This window comes from Sorex fumeus, unplaced genomic scaffold, assembly GCF_029834395.1.
Source record: "Sorex fumeus unplaced genomic scaffold, SorFum_2.1 ptg000044l, whole genome shotgun sequence".
Classification (NCBI taxonomy): domain Eukaryota; kingdom Metazoa; phylum Chordata; class Mammalia; order Eulipotyphla; family Soricidae; genus Sorex; species Sorex fumeus.
In genome coordinates, this window is record NW_026606101.1 from 34,245,872 (window position 1) to 34,269,893 (window position 24,022).

General features: G+C 37.1%; 1 protein-coding gene and 1 non-coding gene across 3 annotated transcripts in view; one reads left to right on the forward strand and one right to left on the reverse strand.

Annotated features, from left to right (window-relative positions):
• MACROD2 (mono-ADP ribosylhydrolase 2) overlaps positions 1-24,022 on the forward strand; it is a 2,391,823-nt gene that overhangs the window by 1,999,871 nt on the left and 367,930 nt on the right. The gene's annotated exons all lie outside the window — the stretch shown is intronic.
• On the reverse strand, positions 15,636-15,742 carry LOC130030807 (U6 spliceosomal RNA). Its single transcript, XR_008793490.1, has one exon. It is a non-coding gene; the product is annotated as a U6 spliceosomal RNA (small nuclear RNA).

A 24,022-nucleotide genomic window follows, 5' to 3' on the forward strand; every position in this document is an offset into this window, starting at 1 on the left:
TGGTCATGCAATCAACAGAGGTAAAGTCTTTCCCTCAGGGAGGCTTCTTCTAGGATAGATTCTCATTCAGTAAGATATCCCACCCAAGAGTGGGATCCCAACTATGGGTGTGTTTCTCCTCTCCTTGCCCAATGACCATAAACATTCATAATATTAATCATTTTGTATGGACACAGTAAGAGGTACATTAAGCTCATAGGATTGCTCTCCTGGAGCCGTCTCACTATAGATTTCAGACAACAGTGCTCAGGCCAGATTAGTCTTTCCTTACCCTAGTTGGGTCTTAATTTCATCGTTATTTTTGGATCATGACAGACTTTGTCCATGACTATGCTTTTAACTTATAGTTAAGTATTGTTGCATTTTTGCCTGGCCCATTTCAATGCCAGGGTGCTCACAGCTTGCCCTGGGCCCATTCAGTCCCTCATCAGGACCCTGTTTTGGGGATGCTAGGAACTAAGATGCCTGAGAGTGAATATTATTCACAGTGAATTAACTTACAAGTTACAAAAGCATTAACTGTCTTCCTGTGTCTATACCAAGATGACACTGTTTTAAAGTAAACTATGCAAAAGACATAAGGAGAGGAGAAAGGCAATATTTCACTCATGAATACAAATCAAGTGTCCTTAGAAGGATCTGACCTTACAAGTTACCAGAGTCTGATTAGGGGGAAAAGGTGATAGACCGGTTGGGAAAGAGAGCTCGGAGAAGTTACAGATAAGCACAGAGGAATGTGATGAGTATAACCCGATAAACCTAAGTTCCCTGTGTCAAAGGATAAAGGACAAATCACTGTTAAGCCTAAAATGTTTAGAGCTATATTCCAACACGTGCCTACATCACCTTAATCTTTGCCCCATCTCTCTGATGTCCCACTTAGGGAATTTGGCTGTCGTTATTACTGGCAGGAATAGTCAGGAATAGATAAAGTGACAATGAACAGTGTGTGGTTGGCCTGGACTCAAGTCTTCTGGGGTGCTTCAAGCTCCACCATCATTAGATCACATATATTGACTCAAAGAGTTTTGTTTTCTATTGTAAAAATATCTCAGTTTACATAATACTCCTGGATATATTATGGGTCTATGTTTTGTCTGAAAGCAGTTAAATACTTAAACACACAAATAGTAAACACTAGTGCTTAAAACTGTGTAAGTCTGTCCAAAACCAATATTTAGGTCACATATAGTGATCCTACCCCCAAAAGTAAAACAGCTCACATCTTTTATGAATTGACTAGCTTGAGGAATAGAAAGATACTTAGGGAAGGATGAAGTGGAGTGGTGGTTGGAATGTGATAGAAAACTGGCAATCCATTTAGAAATGAACGTGCCAAGGTGTGGCAACTTAACATATTAGAGCCAATTGTATTCTACCTTTGACCTCTGTCTAGCAGGGTCATAGCAAAGAATGAGACAGACAGAAGATGTTGCTTATCCAGGTTGCAAGCTAGTCTCAACAGCCCCCAAAAGGGAATCAGGTAGTCATTTACTGAGCTCAATTCCTTCACCACCTATCCTGGCTCCCAGACTACAGACAATGGATCTGTTATTTACATCAATAAGTATATTCAGACCAGTTTGCAGGGACATTAAGAGAAAAGGCTGGGATGTTCATATAGCTCTGGTCACAAGTGATAAATAATCAGCATAATAGTAAAGGCATGGTTACTTCCTATTCTATTCTTGCCTGGGTGCACATTTGTAGCCCTTCTATCTAACTGAACTAAACTCGTTTTACCCAAGGCACTGTCTTGGCCTTGAGGGTTTTATTAGGGAAGTGCTTTCCAGCTCCAAATAAGGTAAGACGGAGCCTGAGGAGGGGGACTGGTGATAACATAGTGGTATTAGTCAAAGATCTTGGACTTTTCAGTAATTTATAGGTGAGGTGGCATGTAGCATTGTAGCATAGTCCTCCCATTGTAGCTCGAGAGGGCACTAGTAACGTCTCCATTGTGAGACTTGTTACTGTTTTTTGGCATGTCGAATGTGCCACGGGGAGCTACTCTCGGTACCTTGCTGGGCTCTCCAAGAGGGACGGAATAATCGAAACTGGGTCAGCCGCATGCAAGGCAAACACCCTACCCACTGTGTATTGGGCTGGAGCGATAGGTGAGGTAACTATGTAAAGAAAACAAACAAACAAAAACATGAGATTCAATACTGCTGTAAGCTTGTGATCCAAGTTAGTAAGTAAATTAGAAAAGAAAAGAGAATTTGCTAAGGAGACAGGATGGGAAAGAGAGAGAACATAGGGTCATTGGTGGAGAGACTCAGACACTATTGGTGGGTTTTTAATTGACATACTAAATACCTGAAATTCTATTATAAACAACTTTGTAAATTATAAAATAAATTATAATTTAAGAAATCAAAATTTGAAAAAGAAAGAAAGCTAGCAATCAAAAATAAGCAAAACCAAGCAATAGCAATAACAGAGGAGGTTTTGGTTTGTGATGTTTATCAATTTTCCTTGTTACAGATACTCCCATCATAGACTGATTGGAACTTTAAAAAAATGTCACTGAATGTGGAGTTGAGAATTGCCTAGAATTGACTCTTACTAACAGCTCCCTCGCATCACCTAGCAGGGGGTTAAAACTATGGCCAACAGAAAAAAGGGAAAATGGATCGCTAGAGAAGGACTGTGTTAAGAGGAGACTGTCAGATAAAGGCAGAAGAGGACTCTGCCATGCTTCTTACTGTGTAGTCATTTTCTTATAGTGGTTCTCAAACCTCCAAGTTTTTATGTCCTATGTGATTCCCTCCCTTTGACCTCTGTTTTTAATTAACTTTAACCAGCATAATGTGTTGTAAATACTACTGCATAGGTTCTAAACCTGACATTTAATAAATCCTGGAAACTCCTGCTTTAGTATAGCCTAATAAAAGTGTAGATATTCAGCTCCAATAGCTGATGTGAAAAGAGCACATGCAGGCCTTGTGAAAAAGTGGAGGCACTGGCAGCAAATAAAGAAATTAGGGACCCAGCTGTTACGCCTGTGACTCAGTTTCCCAAAGTCCACCAAGGGGCCAACTTTGATGCAAACACATGAGCGTCTTTATTGCAGGCTCAAGCTTGTTCTACCAATCAACACCAATGCAGCGGGTTGAAGCTGAGAGCCCCGAGCCCGTCAGGAGCAAGGTTTATATAGGGTTTACAGCAAGAAGCCCGGAATTTAAACAGCATTGATACAGGCTTGGTGGATCTTTACAATGTGAAGAGTATGTGTACTACATGATAGGCTACATTCAACCTTAGTTCATTATTAGTTCATGCATATACTTTAGGGGGCCACCTGTGCTTCAGGTTTTAGATACCCTGTGAGATTCCAGCTGGGCCATTTTTTCTTGGAATGGGCTGTTAAAGGCACTCTGTGGAGTTTCTAGATGTAGGCTCTTTGTTCTTGGAATGGACTATTTAAATCCCCATAAATACAGGCCTTTGCTGCCTTTTTACTATTGAAGACTGTCATGGCATAGTTTAGGCTCCTCACCAGGCGAGAGAGCAGGCCCCAGACTCTGGAGTACCATTAGAGTAAAGTAAAAAAAAAAAAAAAGTAAAGTAAAACCAGTGATAAGTAAAGATCCAAACTTGAATTTTCCTGCTGTGTTTCATCTGAACTCCTGACCAGTGTAATAATGTAAAAAACAAAATTGCATCTTAAACCACTAAGTTGCAGATCAATGTATTAAATAGAAACATAGCTGAAAACTAAAATTCCTGGGGCAAGATTCTTATTTTTATTCCTCTATAGAGTTTATGGATCAGGATGTAAATGAGTGGCTTACTCTGAAGTCACAGAACCACTAAGTTTTCCTGGTGTAGTTGGGGGTGTCTTCCACACACAGGAACCCAATTTAGTACTCTATTCCTTTCTCCTTTGATCTTGTATAGTGAACATAGGGGACATTTTCATGGTTGAGAATTTGATCCCTTTTTGTGCTGGAAGTGTTTAATTGAGAAAAGGAGGAAGTGAGGCGGAAACAAAAAGAATTCCCTACCTTATTGCTAAATAACTAAGATCAGAAAATAAATCACAAGTCTGGAAGGCTTTTTTGAATATGATCCTCACTGTGTTGACAGTTCTGTATTTTGTTATTATTTCTTTTAGCCAACAACTAAATTGTAAGTTGAAGGAATGAAAGAAGCCATCCTGACAGAAAACTCCACCTATAACATGGCTTGATGGGAAATATTTAAAGCATAAAATTGAGAAAAAAGTAGATTCATCATCTGTATCAACATCAAATTATATTATTTTAATACTTTGATTAGACTTTACTTATAAGCTGAGACCTTGGAGTAACTATAGTGAACCTGGAAATAAGCAAGCATCTTCTGTGCTGTGCCCTAATCTATGTCTCTAATGTCAAAGATATAAACAGTTTTTTATTTTAATAATTGATTTTTGTGCTTTTTTAATTGAATCAAGAAAAGATGCATAGTTTCAAAGTTGTTCATTCAAGGTGATTCACTTAAACCTTTTGTTTATTATTGGGTTTCAGTCATACAATGTTTCAACACCCTTTTTATATTTGAAATATTAAAAAAAATAAAATGAGACTAATATTCAAGAACACCAGTAAAAAGGACCAAGAGTAGTATTTCATGATTGGAACCTTGCCACAAGTGTGGGGCCGGGGAAGGCAGTTAGAATAAAGTAGGGACCACTGTGACAATAATAGTTGGATATGATCACTCTGGACAAGAACTGAGTTGTAAAAGTAGATAAATGGATAATGATAGCCTTAATGATTTCTTAATGTCATCAAGGTGTTGGTTTTTTTGTCATGAAATCAGATCAAAGAGATTACAGGATTAAAATAAACATGTATATGAGGTAACTTATTACATCATAATCGCAGCAGGGCATGTTAACAATTTTAGAGCAGCAAAATATCTGAAAATGTATTAACTAATTAAAGGCCAGCTATAAATTCATGAAATAAAATAATGGAAGAAATTTTAACTTTAGTCATTTTTATTTTGAATGAATTTCATCATATTGTAATATCCAAGATACTACATAAGGGTAATATATCTTCTGCTATCCAGTTTTAGAAAAAAGAGAAGTAACAAGTCTAAGGTGCTATCTCAGTCTAGTTTCAATGTCATGTTATAATATGCTCTTAAGTATTTAGGAAAATAGTGAAATTGTGGCTACATTAGTTGGGTTATCTACTTAAAGGAATTAGTACAGCCTAGGTACTAATACCTCGGTACTAATACTAACAGACCATTAGTACATGGTCTACTAGTCTAGGTTTAAAGCGTAATTCAAGAAATTTCCAATTCAGTCTTTATATATAATTCATGGAGGATTTTATTTCTTTTATATATATGTTTTGTCGTTTTATTTCTCAATACATATGGAAGTGAATGATAAAATAGAGTACTATTCAAAAGTAAGGCAACCAGTAACAGGTGTAAAGCAGTATTACTGAGAAAATTTCACCTCAATCCTGATGAACTTCAATTTCATAGGTAATATAAACAATTTAAGCATGGTTTTGTGTGTTTTTTAGAAATGATTACCAATTACATATTTAACATTAAAAACCTTAACTGGACATAAATAAGATGCATATTTCCAATTCATTTTGGATCAGGTTATCACCTATATAAGATGACTAGATTTATCTAGTTCTATGTGCATTCATGAGTCAATGTTTCCTTCCTTCCTTCCTTCCTTCCTTCCTTCCTTCCTTCCTTCCTTCCTTCCTTCTTTTCTTCCTTCCTTCCTTCCTTCCTTCCTTCCTTCCTTCCTTCCTTCCTTCCTTTCTTCTTTCCTTCCTTCCTCCCTCCCTTGCTCCATTCCTTCCTCCGTCTTCCCTCTCTCCCTTTCTTCCATCCTTCCTTCCTTTCTACCTTCCTCAAGAGATTGAGTGTTGCTGGGATTTGAACCAGGGTCACCTGTGAGCAAAGCAAGCCTCTTATGCTCCATACTGCCTCTCTACCCCTATTGTTCACTTTCTTATGCCTGTTAAAAAGCAGGTGAGGATGGTCCAGGAAAAGGATGGCTATTGTATTTCCATACTATACTATTTTTTTTCTTTTTGGGGTCACACCTGGCGATGCACAGGGGTTACTCCTGGCTCTGCACTCAGGAATTATCCTGCGGTGCTCAGGCGACCATATGGGATGCTGGGAATCGAATCCGGGTCAGCTGCGTACAAAGGAAACACTCTACCCGCTGTGCTATTGCTCCAGCCCCGCCATATTATACTATTTTATTTGTAATGAAAACATTGTCTGTCCTATAATAAGTAGATTATATTGTTTGTTTATATTGTCACTGTCACTGTCCTCCCATTGTTTATCGATTTGCTCGAGTGGGCCCAGTAACGTCTCCATTGGAGACTTTGTTGTTACTGTGTTTGGCATATCGAATACGTCACGGGTAGCTTGCCAGGCTTTGCCGTGCGGGCAAGATACTTGTGGTAGCTTGCCGGGCTCTCAAAGAGGGGCAGAGGAATCGAACTCGGGTCAGCCATATTGGCTGCATGCAAGGCAAACACCCTACCGCTGTGCTATCGCTCCAGCCCTTGTTTATCACTGTCACTGTCACTGTCCTCCCATTGTTCATCGATTTGCTCGAGCGGGCCCAGTAACGTGTCCATTGGAGACTTTGTTGTTACTGTGTTTGGCATATTGAATACATCACGGGTAGCTTGCCAGGCTCTGCCGTGCAGGCGAGATACTCTCGGTAGCTTGCTGGGCTCTCTGAGAGGGGCGGAGGAATCGAACTCAGGTCGGCCATGTTGGCTGCGTGCAAGGCAAACGCCCTACCGCTGTGCTATTGCTCTAGCCCCCCTTGTTTATATTAAAATAATAATTTCATTCTGAGATCTTCTAAGTAAATATTAATTTTAGATGTAATGGAATAAAAATAGAGTAACATTGATGTCTTTTTAGTTACAAACATGCTTTTTTTTTTTTTACAAGAGTTCACAGAATCTCAAACTATTGGGATTTAGTAATTTAGAATTTAGTGCCTAGTTTTTGTTCATCTGTTTGGCCACCATTTTCATGAATGTCTGGGAGCTAATTGCAACTAACTGTAAAAAAGTCTTGATAACATGGCTTCCGGTCTTTGAAAATTCATTATTATGAATTTTAGTATTAATGAATCATGGAAATGATTCATGAAAATGTATTTCTTTATAGTCAATTTGCTGACCTAATCAGGCATTGAGGTCCTAAATGAAAAGAGAAACATGATTTGTGCACATCGGTGGGTCTGGTGGTGTGGAAGTGAAGTTCTGAGGTACAATAAGGAGATGTACAAAAGAAGGAGCTCATCTTTCAACCATGTATCTCCCATTAAATATTTCAAATGGAATCTCCTTCGAATAGTTACAGAAAGTAGGAAGATCCAATAAAATGCTGTTTGATTTTGTGAGTTGGGAAAGCTCATAGGGAAATACTAATTGATAAGAAAAGGTCCGCAGAAGTTTCACAGAGATTAAAAGAATAATTATATTTTATATAAGACACTTCTCAATATTATAAGAAAGTTTCAGTGGGGGTAGTACTAGAATTAACTACCACTGTCAAAATGCAGATTTTTTTTTCTTCAAGAAGTCACCTGTCAGCTTACTCCAGTTTCACTTGTTTGATATTTGAAAATAGTATTTAATTTCTCATGATGAGACTCTATTAGCTAGAGAAGTGGAATTTTAACAAACAACACATTTAACATTTTATTTTCTTTTTGTATTCAACTATTAAAAACATAAATATCTCCTGTAACTATTGTCTGTACTAAGACATTGGTTGTTAAATGGATTTCAGCTTTATGCTGTACTTCACAATAAGATTATTTTCTGAAAATAAGTTCAACACTAGTAAAGGTGAGTTGAACTTGGAAAGCTCTTTATTTGTGCCACTTGGTGTTCTGGAAATAATTCACATTAATCATCTTTTAGGAACTGTAAGTCATGTCTTTGATGTCATCACATCATGCCCTGGTAGCAATCCATTAAATATTTCCTGCTAAAAATTACCCCAGGAGATAGTAATTAACCTGCTCTTGAGTGTAATAATAGAATCAGAGATTAATGAACAATTTTCTTCAAATAGTTTAAGTAGTGGCATAAAATGGAAAGGCCAGGCATTTCTTGCCTAACAAAAACAGTATGGAATATTTTAGAATGTCATAAATAAATGAACACTTTCACTTATGAGTTTTATATAGAAATCATTGAGTTTCCCTGCTTGAGGTTCAGTGTGTGCAGTATTTAATCTCCTTGTGGCACTTACTCTATAATGCAGCACCTCTTTGGGCAATCTCTGTATTAAAATACAGAAGTTTAGCTCTTTCCCTCCAAAAAGCAGTGCAAAGATGAATCGTTCAATATTTTTATATGACATGATGAAAATTATTTCAGAAATAACTAATATTTCTAAATTCTATTAATAGTTATTATTCCAATAACTAATATGGAAGTTTTTGTTTATATTGATCAATGGCAAATATGAAATACTTTCAAGACATAAAATGTTTGAAAAATTAAATCAACCCTGTAGTTGTCTGCATAAGACCTTCCCTCAGCATGACCTCCCTATCTGTAAGCCCCTTGGCAAGTAATTTTCTTCCTTTAGCTGTTACAATTTATAATTTAGATCATTATAGTAAGACTATTAATTTAATGACCTCCAGATAGCTTCCATTTTTAAATATTTCTTTTTTGTTTAGATTACTTTCCTCATGTTTTATGTCTCATTTTTTCACCCTATTCTTCTTAGTGCATTCCAGCAATCTCTTTTTTTAAGCTACAAAGAGTTATGCCCTATCATAGATGGGCTGGTACTTTCTTCCAACATAAGAGAGCTGTCTCTCAGTCCCATTGAGCCATCTGCCATCTCTGATGCTGTAAAAGAGATTGAATGGCAGGGACCAGCTGTGTGTAAAGGAAAGCTCAGACCTCTGACAATCAATGGATAGGCAAGACATAGGCTAAATCAGATTGTGCAAAATGTCATTTCTAAAGAAAATTCCCTAGAGACTCTTTCAAATGGTGAGAGAGATGTCTTCTGATTAGAGGAAAATAGCACTGCCAGTTTGGAGTAAAGTCGTTCAATACAAGTCTTTCCTCTTAAACCATAGTGATAAGTTCTTTTAAAATGGTCATTCATTCTGAGCTTCGACCCATAATTGGCTTAATAAAATACCAGTCCAAAAAGTTGAAGCTCATAATTAAGAATTTTTGAAATTACAGATTTGTTGATAAATATTCCTTTCCACATTGCAAATAGGAAAAATATTATCTAGCAGAAGCAACCACTATGCTGTTGAAAATATAATAATTATTTTAAAATGAAGATGTGGTCACTATTTTATTTCTTCATATAAAATAAAAAATAAACATATGTTTATGTGTATGTTAATCCATTTGTCACTTTGCTTTTGGTGCGAAGGATACATGCTTTTTTCATTTTTTGGTCAAAAGGGGAGGAAATTACTCAAATCCTTTGCAACCCTGTTTCATAAATTGTATGAACTCAAACTAAAGAAACTCTAGAGCTTGTGCTTTTATCCCAAGAAAGGTAGATGATCTATTAGAAGTAAACCACATTGAGTAGTATTATTTTTCTTATTGGTAGTATAAAGGTAATTAGTAATTTTCTATGCCTTGTGAGTTCTAATTTGAATCTATAAGATTATGTTTTTTTAAATTCAATGGAATTTGAGTATTGATAAATTAGATCCCACATGATAGGGATCTTTGTTTCTTGCATTATAGAAACAAAGGGTCTAATTAACTCTATTTAATGAGCATTTGGATTTTTTGGCATTTAATGAGACATGAGTTTGGAAGGAATAGTAACTCTGTTTTTCACATCTTTTATCTCTATGCCCCCCAAAGCTTCCAAAGACCTAGAAATGATAGGTCCTTTTTTTTTCTAGACCGGATGGACATACATGGCTGAGGGAGGCATTAGGAGTGTACATAAATCCTGAAAAGGCTCAGATCATTATAAGTTCCATTAAATACTAAGATGGAAAGGATTTCTTTCGATAAATACTTGATTTTTTTCTCTGCATTTATGTATCTAGATTTCTGAGACTTGTAATCTCTATTAACCACTGTCTCAATGGGTAGTTTTAAAAGCCAATTTTAAAATTCAAGTACAAATTTTCTAGTATTTGCTTTCTGTAGTAGTATAGTGGACATGTCTTTACTTGAGGGCATGATCTCTATTTCAAGTTTAGTTTTAACAAGCAAAGTAGAAATTATGGGAATGGGAAATAGTTTAGATTAATAGCAAAATATTTCCTATTGCAGGCCAAAGTAGACAGCTGGCTACCATGCAATAGCACAAGAGGTCTAAGGGTTCTAAGAACTACAAAAAGATGACAGAGGAATTCACAGAACATAAATATTTGAGATGGGTTTTGAAGGCGCAATCTGATTGTGGCATGCAGGGATATAGGTGAAGCATGAATAAAATCATAAATAAGTGAACATGCTTTAGGATGTGAAGATTTGTTAATGCCATAGATTGTGATTTATATTCAGTCCAAATATATGTTAAAAAAACGGCATGATATCTGAGAGAAAATAAAAATGCCTATAATATTTTGATATCCATAATATGCACACATTTTCTGAAAACAATTTTGACCTACATTTACTCAAATAAATTACCTTTTCATTTCCAGTGAATTCTACACCTACTATAATAAATGTGAAAGGAAGAGGGTGCCAATTTCACTGAAACAAAAACATAAGTAGATATTATTTAGATATAAAAATATAAAAAGAAATCTTAACAGTTAATGATTATTTTTTTAATTAAATGGGCTCACAAATAACATATCATAGCAGATGTTCTTATAGATAGAAAACATTTTTATGCTCAAAGTATAGTCTAATAATTTTGTTATAACAAATGGTCATTGTTCACAAGTACAAATAAGACCCTGCAATAGAAACTCCTAGCTTCTGAAGCATAGAGTCACATGGTAAGAATGGTCAAACAAAATTTTTTTAAAAAAATAGCAGATTTTGATGAAACCTGTAAAATAAATAACAATTGTGTTGTTATATAGAATAGTGTGAGTATTTTCTTTATGCGGGGTATTCAGCAGAGTTCTCTCAAAGGTGGTATTTACACATTAAGCATAAACGCAAAAAAAAAGTAGTTGAACCTGTGAAGAGTTATGCAAGAGCCCTACCTAGTAAACAAACCTAGTAAAATGTTCTGGACAATAAAATTGCTCTGATCTTTTAAGAGTCAGCATCAGCATATGAGCCCCAGGAGGAGACAAATAGTCTGGAATAACTCTAGTGAGGAAGATTTGGACAAGACTCTACAGTGTCTTGGGTAAAAATGTAATTGACAGCATTACTTCTGAACTCATTCTGCAGAATTGGAAATTTTCTTAATATCTGGTGATTACGTAAGTGATAATATGGTGGAGATGACTTTTCTGGTGTTGGCTGGAATCATCAATCAGACATCAATCATCAATCAGCATTGAACAGTGCTCTCTTGGTAATTAGTCCCATAACATCCAAAGATAGAGGACTTCCACTTCCTTTCCAATCACATTATCATCTACAGAATCATTACTATCACAAAGTCGTAAGATATAGCAAGATCATGGTCTATAAGCCATGGTAAGGGATGACTCTAATTCTGAGACTAGAAAGTCAAGAAAAGGTTTTAAAAATAAGAATGCATGCCTAGAGTTGCAGTTTGAAAAGATGTCTGTTGTGTTTCCAATATGGGTGAGAATGAAGGATGTAAGCAGGGTATTCAGTAATCAGGTGCTAGGAAATAGCATTGGTACAGATGTGGCACTACGATATTGACAATAGACATACAGTAGATATATTTAAAGATATACTTGTAGAGTCCAAGAATGAAACTTAGTAATATGGGACTCTTCTTTATGTGCTTGAATCTGTGAGCTAAATACTCAGCACTATCCCCCATATCTGAGTCTGCGATACTCTAGCATTGCTGTTGTGACCCCTACACCAAAACAAGGGCAAAGAAGGAATAAACTAAATAATTTTTCCTTTTAGTTATGACAGGGATTTGAAAGCTCTAAAATGGCCACAGTAGATAATAAGGCATTTGGTATAGGAGGAGGACAGTGCCATTAGACTTTGAATGTCAATGGAAAAAAACTGGAACGGAAAAATAGTTTGGGAAAACATCAGTATATGTGTGGTATCTAAAATCAGGTGCTAGGAAATAGCACTTAGAAGATTCTTCTTAGCAAAATAATTTCAGATTTAGGATTTTCTTAATGCTATAAACCCAATTATTTTCTTAGTATGACTCCATATGATGGCAGAATTTTCTTTACATGGTAAATGAAACCACTATCATCTTTGCTGCCCTGAAAATCACAATCAAAAATGCACTCTGGAGACACAATTAAATGATATTTCATTTCTCCTGGGGCTGGAGCAATAGCTCAACGGTAGGGCGTTTGCCTTGCATGCAGCCAGCCCAGCCAAGATGAGTTCAATTCCTCTGCCCCTCTCGGAGAGCCCGGCAAGCTACCGAGAGTATCTCGCCCACATGGCAAAAGCCTGGCAAACTACCCTCCCATGGCATATTCGATATGCCAAACACAGTAACAACAAGTCTCACGATGGAGACATTACTGGGCCCACTTGAGCAAATTGATGAACAATGGGAGGACAGTGCTACAGTGCAGTGCAGTGCTTTATTTCTCCCCATGCCTCTGAGCTGTTATGATAGCACATCCTCACATTACAATCTACAGGAATTTTTGTATTATCTCATTTTTTCTTTGTCCTTGTAATAATCCTTTCCTTGCTAACATTATATCCAAGTTCTTATTTGATATATGTGGCTCCCAGTAAAGCTGGCAAGCTACCCGTGACATATTTGATATGCCAAAAGCAGTAATATCAAGTCTCACAATGGAGACGTTACTGGTGCCCACTCAAGAAAATTGTTGAACAATGGCAGGACAGTGCTATAGTGCTACAGTGGCTCTCAGGAACTCTTGTTGTATAACTTAGAAAAGCCTCAGTTTGGGGAACAAACTCTTATTTGGATGAGCAACTCCAAGAAAATATCCTTATTCTTTATTTTTTAATCAGTGAAACACCATGTGGTACAGTTGTTGACCTTACAAGTTTTGTACTTGGGTTTTGGTCATACAATGATCGAGTACCCATTCCTCCACCAGTGCCCATTCTCTACCACCAGTGGTCCCAGTAACATTCCAAATTCTCCCATATCCCCATCCCATCCCGCCTCCGTGGCAGGGCATTCCCTTTTGTTCTTTCTCTCCTTTTGGTTGCTAAGGTTTGCAAGAGAGGCATTGAGTGGCAAAAATGTCTGGTCTATAGTCTACTTTCAGCATATATCTCCCATCCTGGGAGAATCCTCCCAACACCCTTTGTTTGGTGTTCCCTTCTCTGTTTGAGCTGCCATTTTCCATAGCATGTGTGGCTGGCTTTCAAGCCATGGAGTAAACCTTCTGTAACTTATCTCTACTGTTCTAGGATGTTGGTCTCCTATTTTGTTGTTTTATATCCCCCAGATGAATGTTATCTTTCTATGTCTGTTCCTCTCTTTCTGACTCATTTCACTTAGCATGATACTTTCCATGTAGTACCATTTGTATGTAAATTTCATGACTTCATCTTTTCTAACAGGTGCATAGTACTCCATTGTATAGATGTACCAAAGTTTCTTTAACCAGTCATCTGTTCTCGGGCACTCGGGCTTTTTCCAAATTTTGACTATTGTGAATAGTGTAGCAATGAACATAGAAGTACAGATGTCATTTCTGCTATACTTTTTTGCCCCTCCAGGATATATTTCCAGGAGTGATATTGCTGGATCAAACGGGAACTCAATTTCTAATTTTCTGAGAATCATCCATACTGTTTTCCAAAAGGGCTGAACCAGTCGGCATTCCCACCAGCAGTGAAGGAGAGTCCCTTTCTCGCCACATCCGCGCCAACACTGGTTTGCCCCTGTTCTTTTGGATGTGGGCCAGTCTCTGTGGTGTGAGATGATATCTCATTGTTGTTTTGATCTGCATCTCCCTGTTAATTAGTGATGTAGAGCATTTTATCATGTGCCTTTTAGCCATTCATGTCTCTTCTTTGAGAAAGTTTCTATTCATTTCATTACCCCGTTTTTTGATGGGGTTGAATGTTTTCTTCTTGTGGAGTTCAACCATTGCTTTGTATATCTTTGATATCAACCCTTATCAGATGAATATTAGGTAGATATTCTTTCCCATACTGTAAATTGTCTTTGTACTCTGGTCACTATATTTTTTGAGGTGCAGAAGCTTCTTAATTTAAGATACTCCCATTTGTTCATCTCTGTTTCCACTTGGTTGGTCAGTGGAGTGTCGTCTTTGAAGACACCATTAGCCTCAATATCTTGGAGGGTTTTGACTACCTTGTCTTCGATGTATCTTATGGATTTTGGCCTGATGTTGAGATCTTTAACCCATTTTGATCTGACTTTTGTGCATGGTATGAGGTCTAGGTCTAAGCTCATTTTTTTTTGCATGTGGTTGTCCAGTTATTTGTTGAAGAGGCTTTTCTTGCTTCACTTCATATTTATTGTTCCTTTATCAAAGATTAGATGTTCATACATTTAAGGTTGTGTGTAGGGATATTTCACCCTATTCTATTGGTCTATGGACCTGCCTTTAATTATTTTTAATTATTACCGCTTTGTAGTAGAGTTTGAGGTTGGGGAGGGTAATGCCCCCCACATCTTTTCCCCAAGAATTGCTTTAGCTATTCGTGGGTGTTTGTTGTTTCATATGAATTTCAGGAGTGCTTGATCTATGTCTTTGAAGAATTTCATGGGTATCCTTATAGGGATCGCATTAAATCTGTATAATGCTTTGGGGCGTATTGCCATTTTGACTATTTTAATTCTTCCTATCCATGAACAGGGGATATGTCTCCATTTCCTTGTTTCCTCTTTTATTTCTTGGAAAAGCATTTTGTAGTTTTCATTGTAGAGGTCCTTTACCTCTTTAGTTAGGCTGATTCAGAGATATTTGATTTTCTGGGGCACAATTGTGAACGGGATTATTTTTTTCATGTTACTTTCCCCTCTCTCATTATTGAGAGAGGGGAAAGTAACATGAAAAAAATAATCCCGTTCACAATCAAGCTCTCACTATTTGCAGATGATATGATACTATATCTCGAGAACCCCAAATCCTCTACCAAGAAACTCCTAAAAACAGACTTGTACAGTAAAGTTGCAGGCTATAAAATCAGTGCCCAAAAATCCATGGCCTTCCTATATGCAAATAATGAGAGAGGGGAAAGTAAGTAAGTAAGTAACTTTTGTTGATATGATGGATTATGCTAATTGATTTCCGAATGTTAAACCACCCTTGCATTCCCGGGATGAATCCCACTTGATCGTGGTGTATGATTTTTGATGAGTTAGTGGATTCTATTTGCTATTATTTTGTTGAGGATCTTTGCATCCGTTCATCAGGAATATTGACCTATAGTTTTCTTTGTTGGTGGTGTCTTTATTTGCTTTTGGTATTAGGGAGATACGTGCCTTATAGAAGCTGTTTGGGAGAGTTTCTGTTTTTTCAATTTCCTGGAAAAGCTTGAGGAGAACTGGCAAAAGGCCTTAAAAATATGGAATGCTTCACGAAGTTGTATGTCATCCTTGCGCTGGGGCCATGCTAATCTACTCTGTATCATTCTAATTTTAGTATATGTGCTGCAGAAGCGAGCACAATATCCTTATTCTTACTATTAAAATTGTTATTAACAACTTCTTGATCAAGTCACAAAAGTAGTTAATGTGATTGACAGAGAAAAGTTTCCTTTAAACCTGAGTTCAAAGAATTTAGTTTTATTTTCTGGGGTATTCGATTTGTGGGGAAGGATGTTTGGAGGTCACATCTGGGGGTGCTCAGGGCTTTCTTCTGGTTCATTGCTCTGTATTATTCCTGGAAGTGCTTGGGGGACCATATGGCATGTGAGGGATCGGAGCTGGGCTGGGCCAGTCACATGCAAAGCAGGTGTCCTACCCACTGAACAATCGCTCTGGCTCAGGGAATATAATTTCAAATGGAACCTTTCTGGATGCATCAATGTTTCCAAAGAAATAAAGCAGAAATTGTGAGCAAAAGATCTAGATCTTCTAGACTTGATTCATATTCCTGATGTGCACTTGATAATTGGATGATCTTAAATTGACATAACCTTCATAGCTTTGAAAGAACTGCCCTGTCAAATGGACATAATAATATCTACCTCTCAGTCTATTTGTAACCTAATAAATACATCCATACATTCAAGCCTCAATAGCCAATGCATTCATTCATCCATAAAACATGTAGTTATATGGGAATTCATCTATGTAGAATATATAGCTGCTGCTCTGTTGGGAGATGCAATCTTTGAGAAAAGCGGTTGATGACCAATCATCATATTGAAATAGAATAGAGTGCAAAACAGTGATAAGAGCTTCATAGATAAAAGAGCAAAGTTGAGGGACATGAGGATTTAGGATGGTAGCAAGGATATACCTGTACAAAGAAATCATGTGGGAAATGTGCTTGATATGATGCTCAACACTCATTATGGAACCATGAAACTCTGGAACAGAGATGTGGAAAGTAGATACATGTGGCTCCCAGGATCTCTTCTTGCCTAGCTCAGAAAGAGCCTCAGTTTGGGGACATTTTCTAATTCACTAGCTAAGTTATAAAACAGTCTCTGACTCCCTTAGCAGACATCACTGAATATGTGAAGAATCCAGCTGCTGTTTATCCAAATTTGTGCTCACCAAACACCTCTAATCATGATTTAACTTTTCATGTAAGCCTGCCCTCCTACAAAGAATATTCTGATCATATAGATTGTAAGTGTTCAGTTCTTATGTTTTTCTCATTATCCATTGACATAGAAGTATTTTAATTATGATTTGGTTTCCCATGTAGTTTGGCCACATGGGGTGAACATGCTGATCATTTGGACTTTGAATATTCAAGTTCTTGTAACAGTTCTTGCTCATTATAACAAGCATCTAATATTTTGATTGAATATATTCATCTCCTGAATTTATTATCAGGAATAATGTCAAAATAATGTCAGTCCCTGGTATACAAAAGGCACTCACTTCTCACAAATCTATGGCACAAGTTTTTGGAGAGCCAATTCACTAAAGTAATAATAATCAGTGCTGTCTGTCAGGCTTCTCAGGAGATAGCCTGTCTATCTCTCCTAGGCTTTCAACCATTGTCACTGCATGGTTTGAGTTTGTGCGCCAAACTTTCTGTTTCAACATGGCTTTGAACTCCTGTTTTAACCAATTCCAGGGTCAACTAGGGAAATAGAAAGTAACACAGGGTGATATAAAGGGTGAATTCTGCTTATTCCCTTCATATGAGACCAGTTGCTCAATAAAATTAAATGAAAGTCAGTCCCCAAAGCAGTTACTTGGAGAAGTTTGTTCTTACCTCCAGGAAACTGGAAGGGCAAGAGAGGGAAGGAGATTGAGGGTTGGGACAAAATAATGGTACCCTCCTGTCTCCTGTTGCTGGTGAGTCAGTGTAGGTTCTCTAATCATAATAAGAGCAATAAAATTCACTATGATTTACCAGGCACCTCATTTCATTCTCGATGCCTGCAATTTCACTTAATAGATTGCACAGCGGCAGGGCATTTGCCTTGTGCACAGCCAGCCCAGCTGAGCCGGGTTCGATTCCTCCGCCCCTCTCGGAGAGCCGGACAAGCTACCAAGAGTATCTTGCCAGCACAGGAAATCCTGGCAAGCTACCTGTGATGTATTGGATATGCCAAACACAGTAACAGCAAGTCTCACAATAGAGACATTTCTGGGCCCACTCGAGCAAATTGATGAACAATAGAAGGACAATTTATACAGTGTATATATGTCCTCCATTCATGTTATTGAATATAGATGATAGGATCCACTGTTGTCTGCACTTTTTATTAGTGTTTAATAAAGTTTTTTGCTCTTTGGCTAACCAAACATCATGTGTGAACCCATTGATTTCTTTGGGTTATAGTTATCCATTTTTTTCTTTTTTTTCTTTTATCTTTTGTTTGGCCTCCCAAATAATGCTCAGGTGACCTAGAGGTCACTCCTGGAAGTTTTTGACTAAGTGGGCAGAAAAGTTGAATGCTAGATCCTGAGGATACTGGTGCATCTTAGAACCTATATATCCAGGAAAAAACAGAACTCTGGGGTGGATATGGGGAGAAAGGAACTCTCTTTCATTGTTGGTGGGAATGCTGACTGGTCCAGACTTTTTTGAAAACAATATGCGCAATCCTTAGAAAATTGATAAATTGAACTTTCATATGACTCAGCAATACCACTTCTTGGAATATATTCTGATGGCTCAAAAAGCATAATAGAAGTGGCATTTGCACCTGTGTGTTCATTGTAACACTCTTCACAATATCCAGAATCTGTAAACAACCCAAGTGCCCTAGAACAGGCGACTGGTTAAAGAAACTTTGGTACATCTACACAATGTAATACTATAGAACTGTTAAGAAAGATGAAGTAATGAAATTTGCTTATAGTGGATATGCATGGAGAGTATCATTCTAAGCAAAATGAGTCAGAAAGAGAGGTACAAACATAGAATAACTGCATTTGTAGAATATAAAATAACATGATATGTGACTAACACCTAAGTACAGTAGAGACAAAGAGCAGGAAGGTTGCTCCATGGTTTGAAGCCTGCCTCATGAGCTGGGGAAGATGGCAGCTGGGATAGAGAAGGGATCACTAAGCCAATGAGAGTTGGAGGGATCACTAGGAATGGGAGATGTGTGCTGGAAGTAAATAAAGGACCAGACATGATAGCCTCTCAGTATCTATATTGCAAAGCATAATGCCCAAAAGTAGAGAGAGAGTTAGAAGGAAATTGTCTACCATAAAGGCAAGAGGAGGGGTGGAATGGGAGTGGGGAGAGAGATACTGGGGACATTGGTGGTGAAAACTGTACACTGGTGGAGGGATGGATGTTTTATCATTGTATGTCTGAAACTCAATCATGAAAGCTTTGTAACTGTATCTCATGGTTTTCAATAAAAAATAAGTAAATAAAATCAAAGATCAAGCAAGCATAGCCAGATTCCTCCAGAGCTACACCTCATGGTGCTTATGGGTTCATGGAATGCAAGGGTTCAACTAGGGTTCCTATGTGCCATTGACTATTATGACTATTATACCAGCCTACTAATTTTCTCTTTTAATTGTATGCTGATGAAAATCATCTTATATCCCATTTGATTTGTAAGTATATCTTCCTACTCACCATCAGGTGACTCATTTTCCCTGACTCAGTTTACATTAACCTTCTTGAGAAAATGTCTTGAAACTGGTGACTGATGAAGATTTACATTGTACTTTTTTCTTCCTCATTTATTCCATTTCCATATTCCCAACAATTTTTTAGTCTATGATGCAAAAGAATCTGGAAACTTCACTTTTACCCTTCTTTAATAAGTGGAGCACAGTGAAATATAACTGAGATCTCAATATTAAAAAAAATATACTATTGATATTTTCTTATAATTTAATAAGAATTATTTTTAATTTAGTACTAACATGACCAACTTAACAATAGTAAGCCCAAAGTTTTTTTCTCTGAAATAAAAAAGAAGCAAGTGTCTTAAATTGTTAGTTTCCTTTGTTGTCTTGGCAGTAATATGCCTACAATTCATAACGTATTCAACTTATGGATTACCATAACATATTAACACCAAAAGCTGGTTGTGGCAAATATAGTTTCACGGCATTATGCTACAAATTGCACTACCACTGAACTTACCAAATGTTACTCATGCATGATTCAAATAGATGCTAGAGTTAACACATAGAATTTAAATACATAGAATTAATCTATACCTAAACATCACTGGAAACCACTAATCTGAGACAACTGTCTTTTTTTTTACAAAGAAAAACAATCACCTTAATACAGACAGCCCAATTTCCCCCCATGTCTTCCCCCTAAGTCTAGGTAAAACTGTATCACTAAGTTAATTTTTCTGGTCATCTTGTAACCAAAAGTGTATTACTCTCCATTAAAGCTATAGAAATTTATGCACTACTTTGCAAATCACTTATTAGTTATCTGTTTCTATAAATAATTTATATTTTACATATTACCATTCAGGTAGGGCTTTTGCCTTGCATGCTGCTGAGACATGTTCGATTCCTCCATCCCTCTCGGAGAGCCCAGCAAGCTACCAAAAGTATTCCACCCACACAGCAGAGTTTGGCAAGCTCCTTGTGGCATATTCCATATGCCAAAAACAGTAACAAAAAGTCTCACATTGGAGACGTTACCGGTGCCCGCTCGAGCAAATCGATGAACAACGGGAGGGCAGTGCTACAGTGCTACAGTATATATCACCATTGCAAGTGATTTATTATTAATAAAATATCATCCAAAATGTGTGTCATAAAGCAATAAAATGGGGGCTGAGTAAATAGTATAGTGTGTAACTCCAACAACGGCCAGGATCCAGAGATTATCACACTCAGCTCCCGGAAGCGCGCGGCCGCATTCGCGGCCTTGCGACATCTTATCATCTCATTCTTAATTTGGTCAAACTGGCAGGCTACCAAATTTAACATGCCCACACGGCAGAGTCTGGCAAACTCCCCGTGGTATACCCAATATGCCAAATACCAGTAACAATGATGGGTCTCATTCTCCTAACCCTGAAAAAGCCTTGAATATGGCACTTTAAAAAAAAAAAATCTCAGGGCTAGGATGAAGAAGACGTTACTGGCACCTGCTCGAGGCAATCGACGAACAACAGGGTGGTCGTGATCGTGATCGTGATCGTGTAAGATCTTGCACATAGCCAACCCAGTTTTGATCCATAGCACCCCATATGGGCCTCATGCTCCATCAAGAATGATCTCCAAATGCATAGTCAGGACTAAGCAGGGAGCAAAGTTATATGTGGCCCCAAAACAAAAATTGACAAATAAAAAGTAAACTTAAAACAATATATTTTTAGTCTTCTTTTTTCTAGGAGATAGATGTGGGGAATAGACTGTCTAAGTAGAAAGCTTTTCTTCAGGGTTTATCAAGAGATTGGAGTTAAAATAGATATGGACTACTGTTATTTGAGATTATTTGAATTAATTGTATAGGATGAGTGTGTCATGCATACACTCACTATATGGATGGAATTTTATTGCTGGTTCTTAGTGGTGGAGTTCTGTTCCTCGCCTCCATGAACTACCTATGCCATGGAGTGATCTGTGCACAAAGCAAGTGATTCAAGAAAGTAAGACATAAGCTACAGTATCCTTTAAGAAGCAGCCTTCATTTTTGCAGTGTCCTTGTTACTATACAGGTCAGCCCTAATTAAAGAGAAGAGTGCTAATGGGGAAAAGCGTCCAAAAAGTGTGAATATCCTAGGATGAAAATCAATGAGTAATATCTTAGGACCTGGCTATCACGCAGTTTTAATTATGTCCCATCATAGTTATGGACTTACTTTTCAATTTTTCCCCTGTATGGATTATTTGCTTCCCTCATAACCATGTCCTAAGTATAAAAATCTTTAAATAATTATCTTAACACCATCTCTCTAATGATATCATCTCTGAATCTTTTAACCTGAAGAAATCACATCCTCCTCTGTTCACCTGTGACCTCATTATTATCACACATTTTAGCAGTTACTCCTGCACATGAAATAATTTCTGTTCACTGGGTCCAAATAGCTCAGCTCTTTCTGAATAATGATATTCTTCAATATTATTACAAAAATATATGTGGACATTGAAAAAGAACTTTTAAATTAAGAGTGAACATATTATAAAGAAGTTACTATAAGTAATATTAATATTAAATATTTCATATATTTAAGAGATCATTGTCTACTAGAGAAGTGATATTGATGTTACTTTTTCATGGTATATAAATTGAGTATTATAATACTAGAATATGAGCATGAAATACAGTATGAATTTAAAGTAGTTGTAAAACGAGTTGAGCCGGAAAGACAGTACAGAAGGTAAAACACTTGCTTTGCATATTGACAACCCGTTTAATCCCCAACTGTATGTGGTCCCCCAAATATGCTAGGAGTTATCCCTAAGTGCAGAGTCAGGAGTAAGCCCTAAACACAACTGTGTGTTACCCAATTATTGCCCCAATAAAAATAATTTTTAAATGTATATTCACTATTCCTGTTCTAAATATTAACTGACACGTATGTTACATGAATCACCTACACTATTCTAGCTTATAGGTTCCTTTGTTTATGTTTGCTTATAATTTTATTTAACCTACACAATTTGAATATAGTTAGTGCCTTTCCTAAATAATATTAAATAAATATCTACTTATTGAATTTTTACTAATTATCAGCCAGCTTCTTATTAATTCTAATTATTCATTCCCAATATTTGATCCCCTTTTTATTGTAAAGGACTGCAAAATGCTTTTATACAATAACATGAATTTGTTTGTAGTTACTTGTGATTTATATACAATTCCTTACCATAAACTAAATACCTACCAAATTAAATTGATATGTTCAGATTATTATAATAAGCATCATTAAACTAAAAGGGAAATACCTGTACAGAAATCACATCCACAAAAATTAATTTATTTGGGGGAAGTGTGAGGTTAATACCCAGCAATGCTCAGAGACTATTTCTGGCTCTGTGCTCATGAGTCATATCTGGCAGTGGTAGGGAACTGCCAGGAACTTGAGCAAGGATCAGAAAAATCCAAGGCAAGTGCCTTAAGAGTAATATCTATCAGAACCCACCCCAGACCAATCAAATCAGAATATTTGGAGGTGAAACCGTATGTAGTTATTTTGTTAAAACTTTCTGAGTTAAGGATCATTAGTTTAATTGATCTGTCTGTCTGTCTGTCCTCCTGTTAGTTCATCTATTTGCTTGAGCGGGCCCAGTAACACTGTGAGACTTGTTACTGTGTTTGGAATATCGAACACATCACAAGTAGCTTGCCAGGCTTTGCCATGCGGTCAAGATACTCTCAGTAGCTCGCCAAGCTCTCCGAGAGGGGTGGAAGAATCGAACTCGAGTCAGCCATGTTGGCTGCTTGCAAAGCAAATGCCCTACCTGCTGTGCTATCGTCCCAGTTTAATTGATACTTTACTATATTTAAAAAATAGAGTCACTGCACCTTCATTGTTATGTGCTTTTAACAAGTAATTTTGACATTTCATTGGAGACCAATTTTTAAAAAAAAGGGTCTGTAGCAGTGTCCTCCCGTTGTTCATGGATTTGCTTGAGTGGGCCCAGTAACGTCTCCATTGTGAGACTTGTTGTTACTGTGTTTGGCATATTGAATACATCAAGGGTAGCTTTCCAGGCTTTGCCATGCAGGCAAAATACTCTCCATAGCTTGCTGAACTCCGAGAGGAGCGGAGGAATCGAACATGGGTCGGCCAGCTTGGCCGTGTGCAAGACAAATGCTCTACCGCTGTGTTATCGCTCCAGCCCAATAATAATAACTTACCCAATAATGCAAACTATTGGGTTTTATTTTTTACATTTTATTTTATTTAAAAAATTAAACCAATAGTTTGCATTATTGGGTAAGTTTCAGATTGCTGAGTTTTAGAAGGTAATTAATGTGGGCTTGCAAAAGCATTCTTACAAAAATTGAGTAACTTTTGTTACTCAATTTTTAAACTGAACTTTAAACTTTTGTTACTCAAAACTTTAAACTTTTGTTACAATTTTAAATTTTTGTTATTCAATTTTTAAACAGAATATAAATTCACAATTGAAAAAGTATGAAATCCCTTAGCTATCTCAGAATAAACAGACCCTTCTTAATCTTATACAGGGTGACCATAAGCACCATAAGTGTTTTATAAGTTTAAAAAAAAGCAGCATTGGGCTGGAGCAATAGCACAGCAGGGAGGGAGTTGCCCTGGCACACGACTGACCCGGGTTCGATCCCTAGCATCCCATTGGGTCCCCGGAGAACCATCAGGCATAATTCCTGAGTACA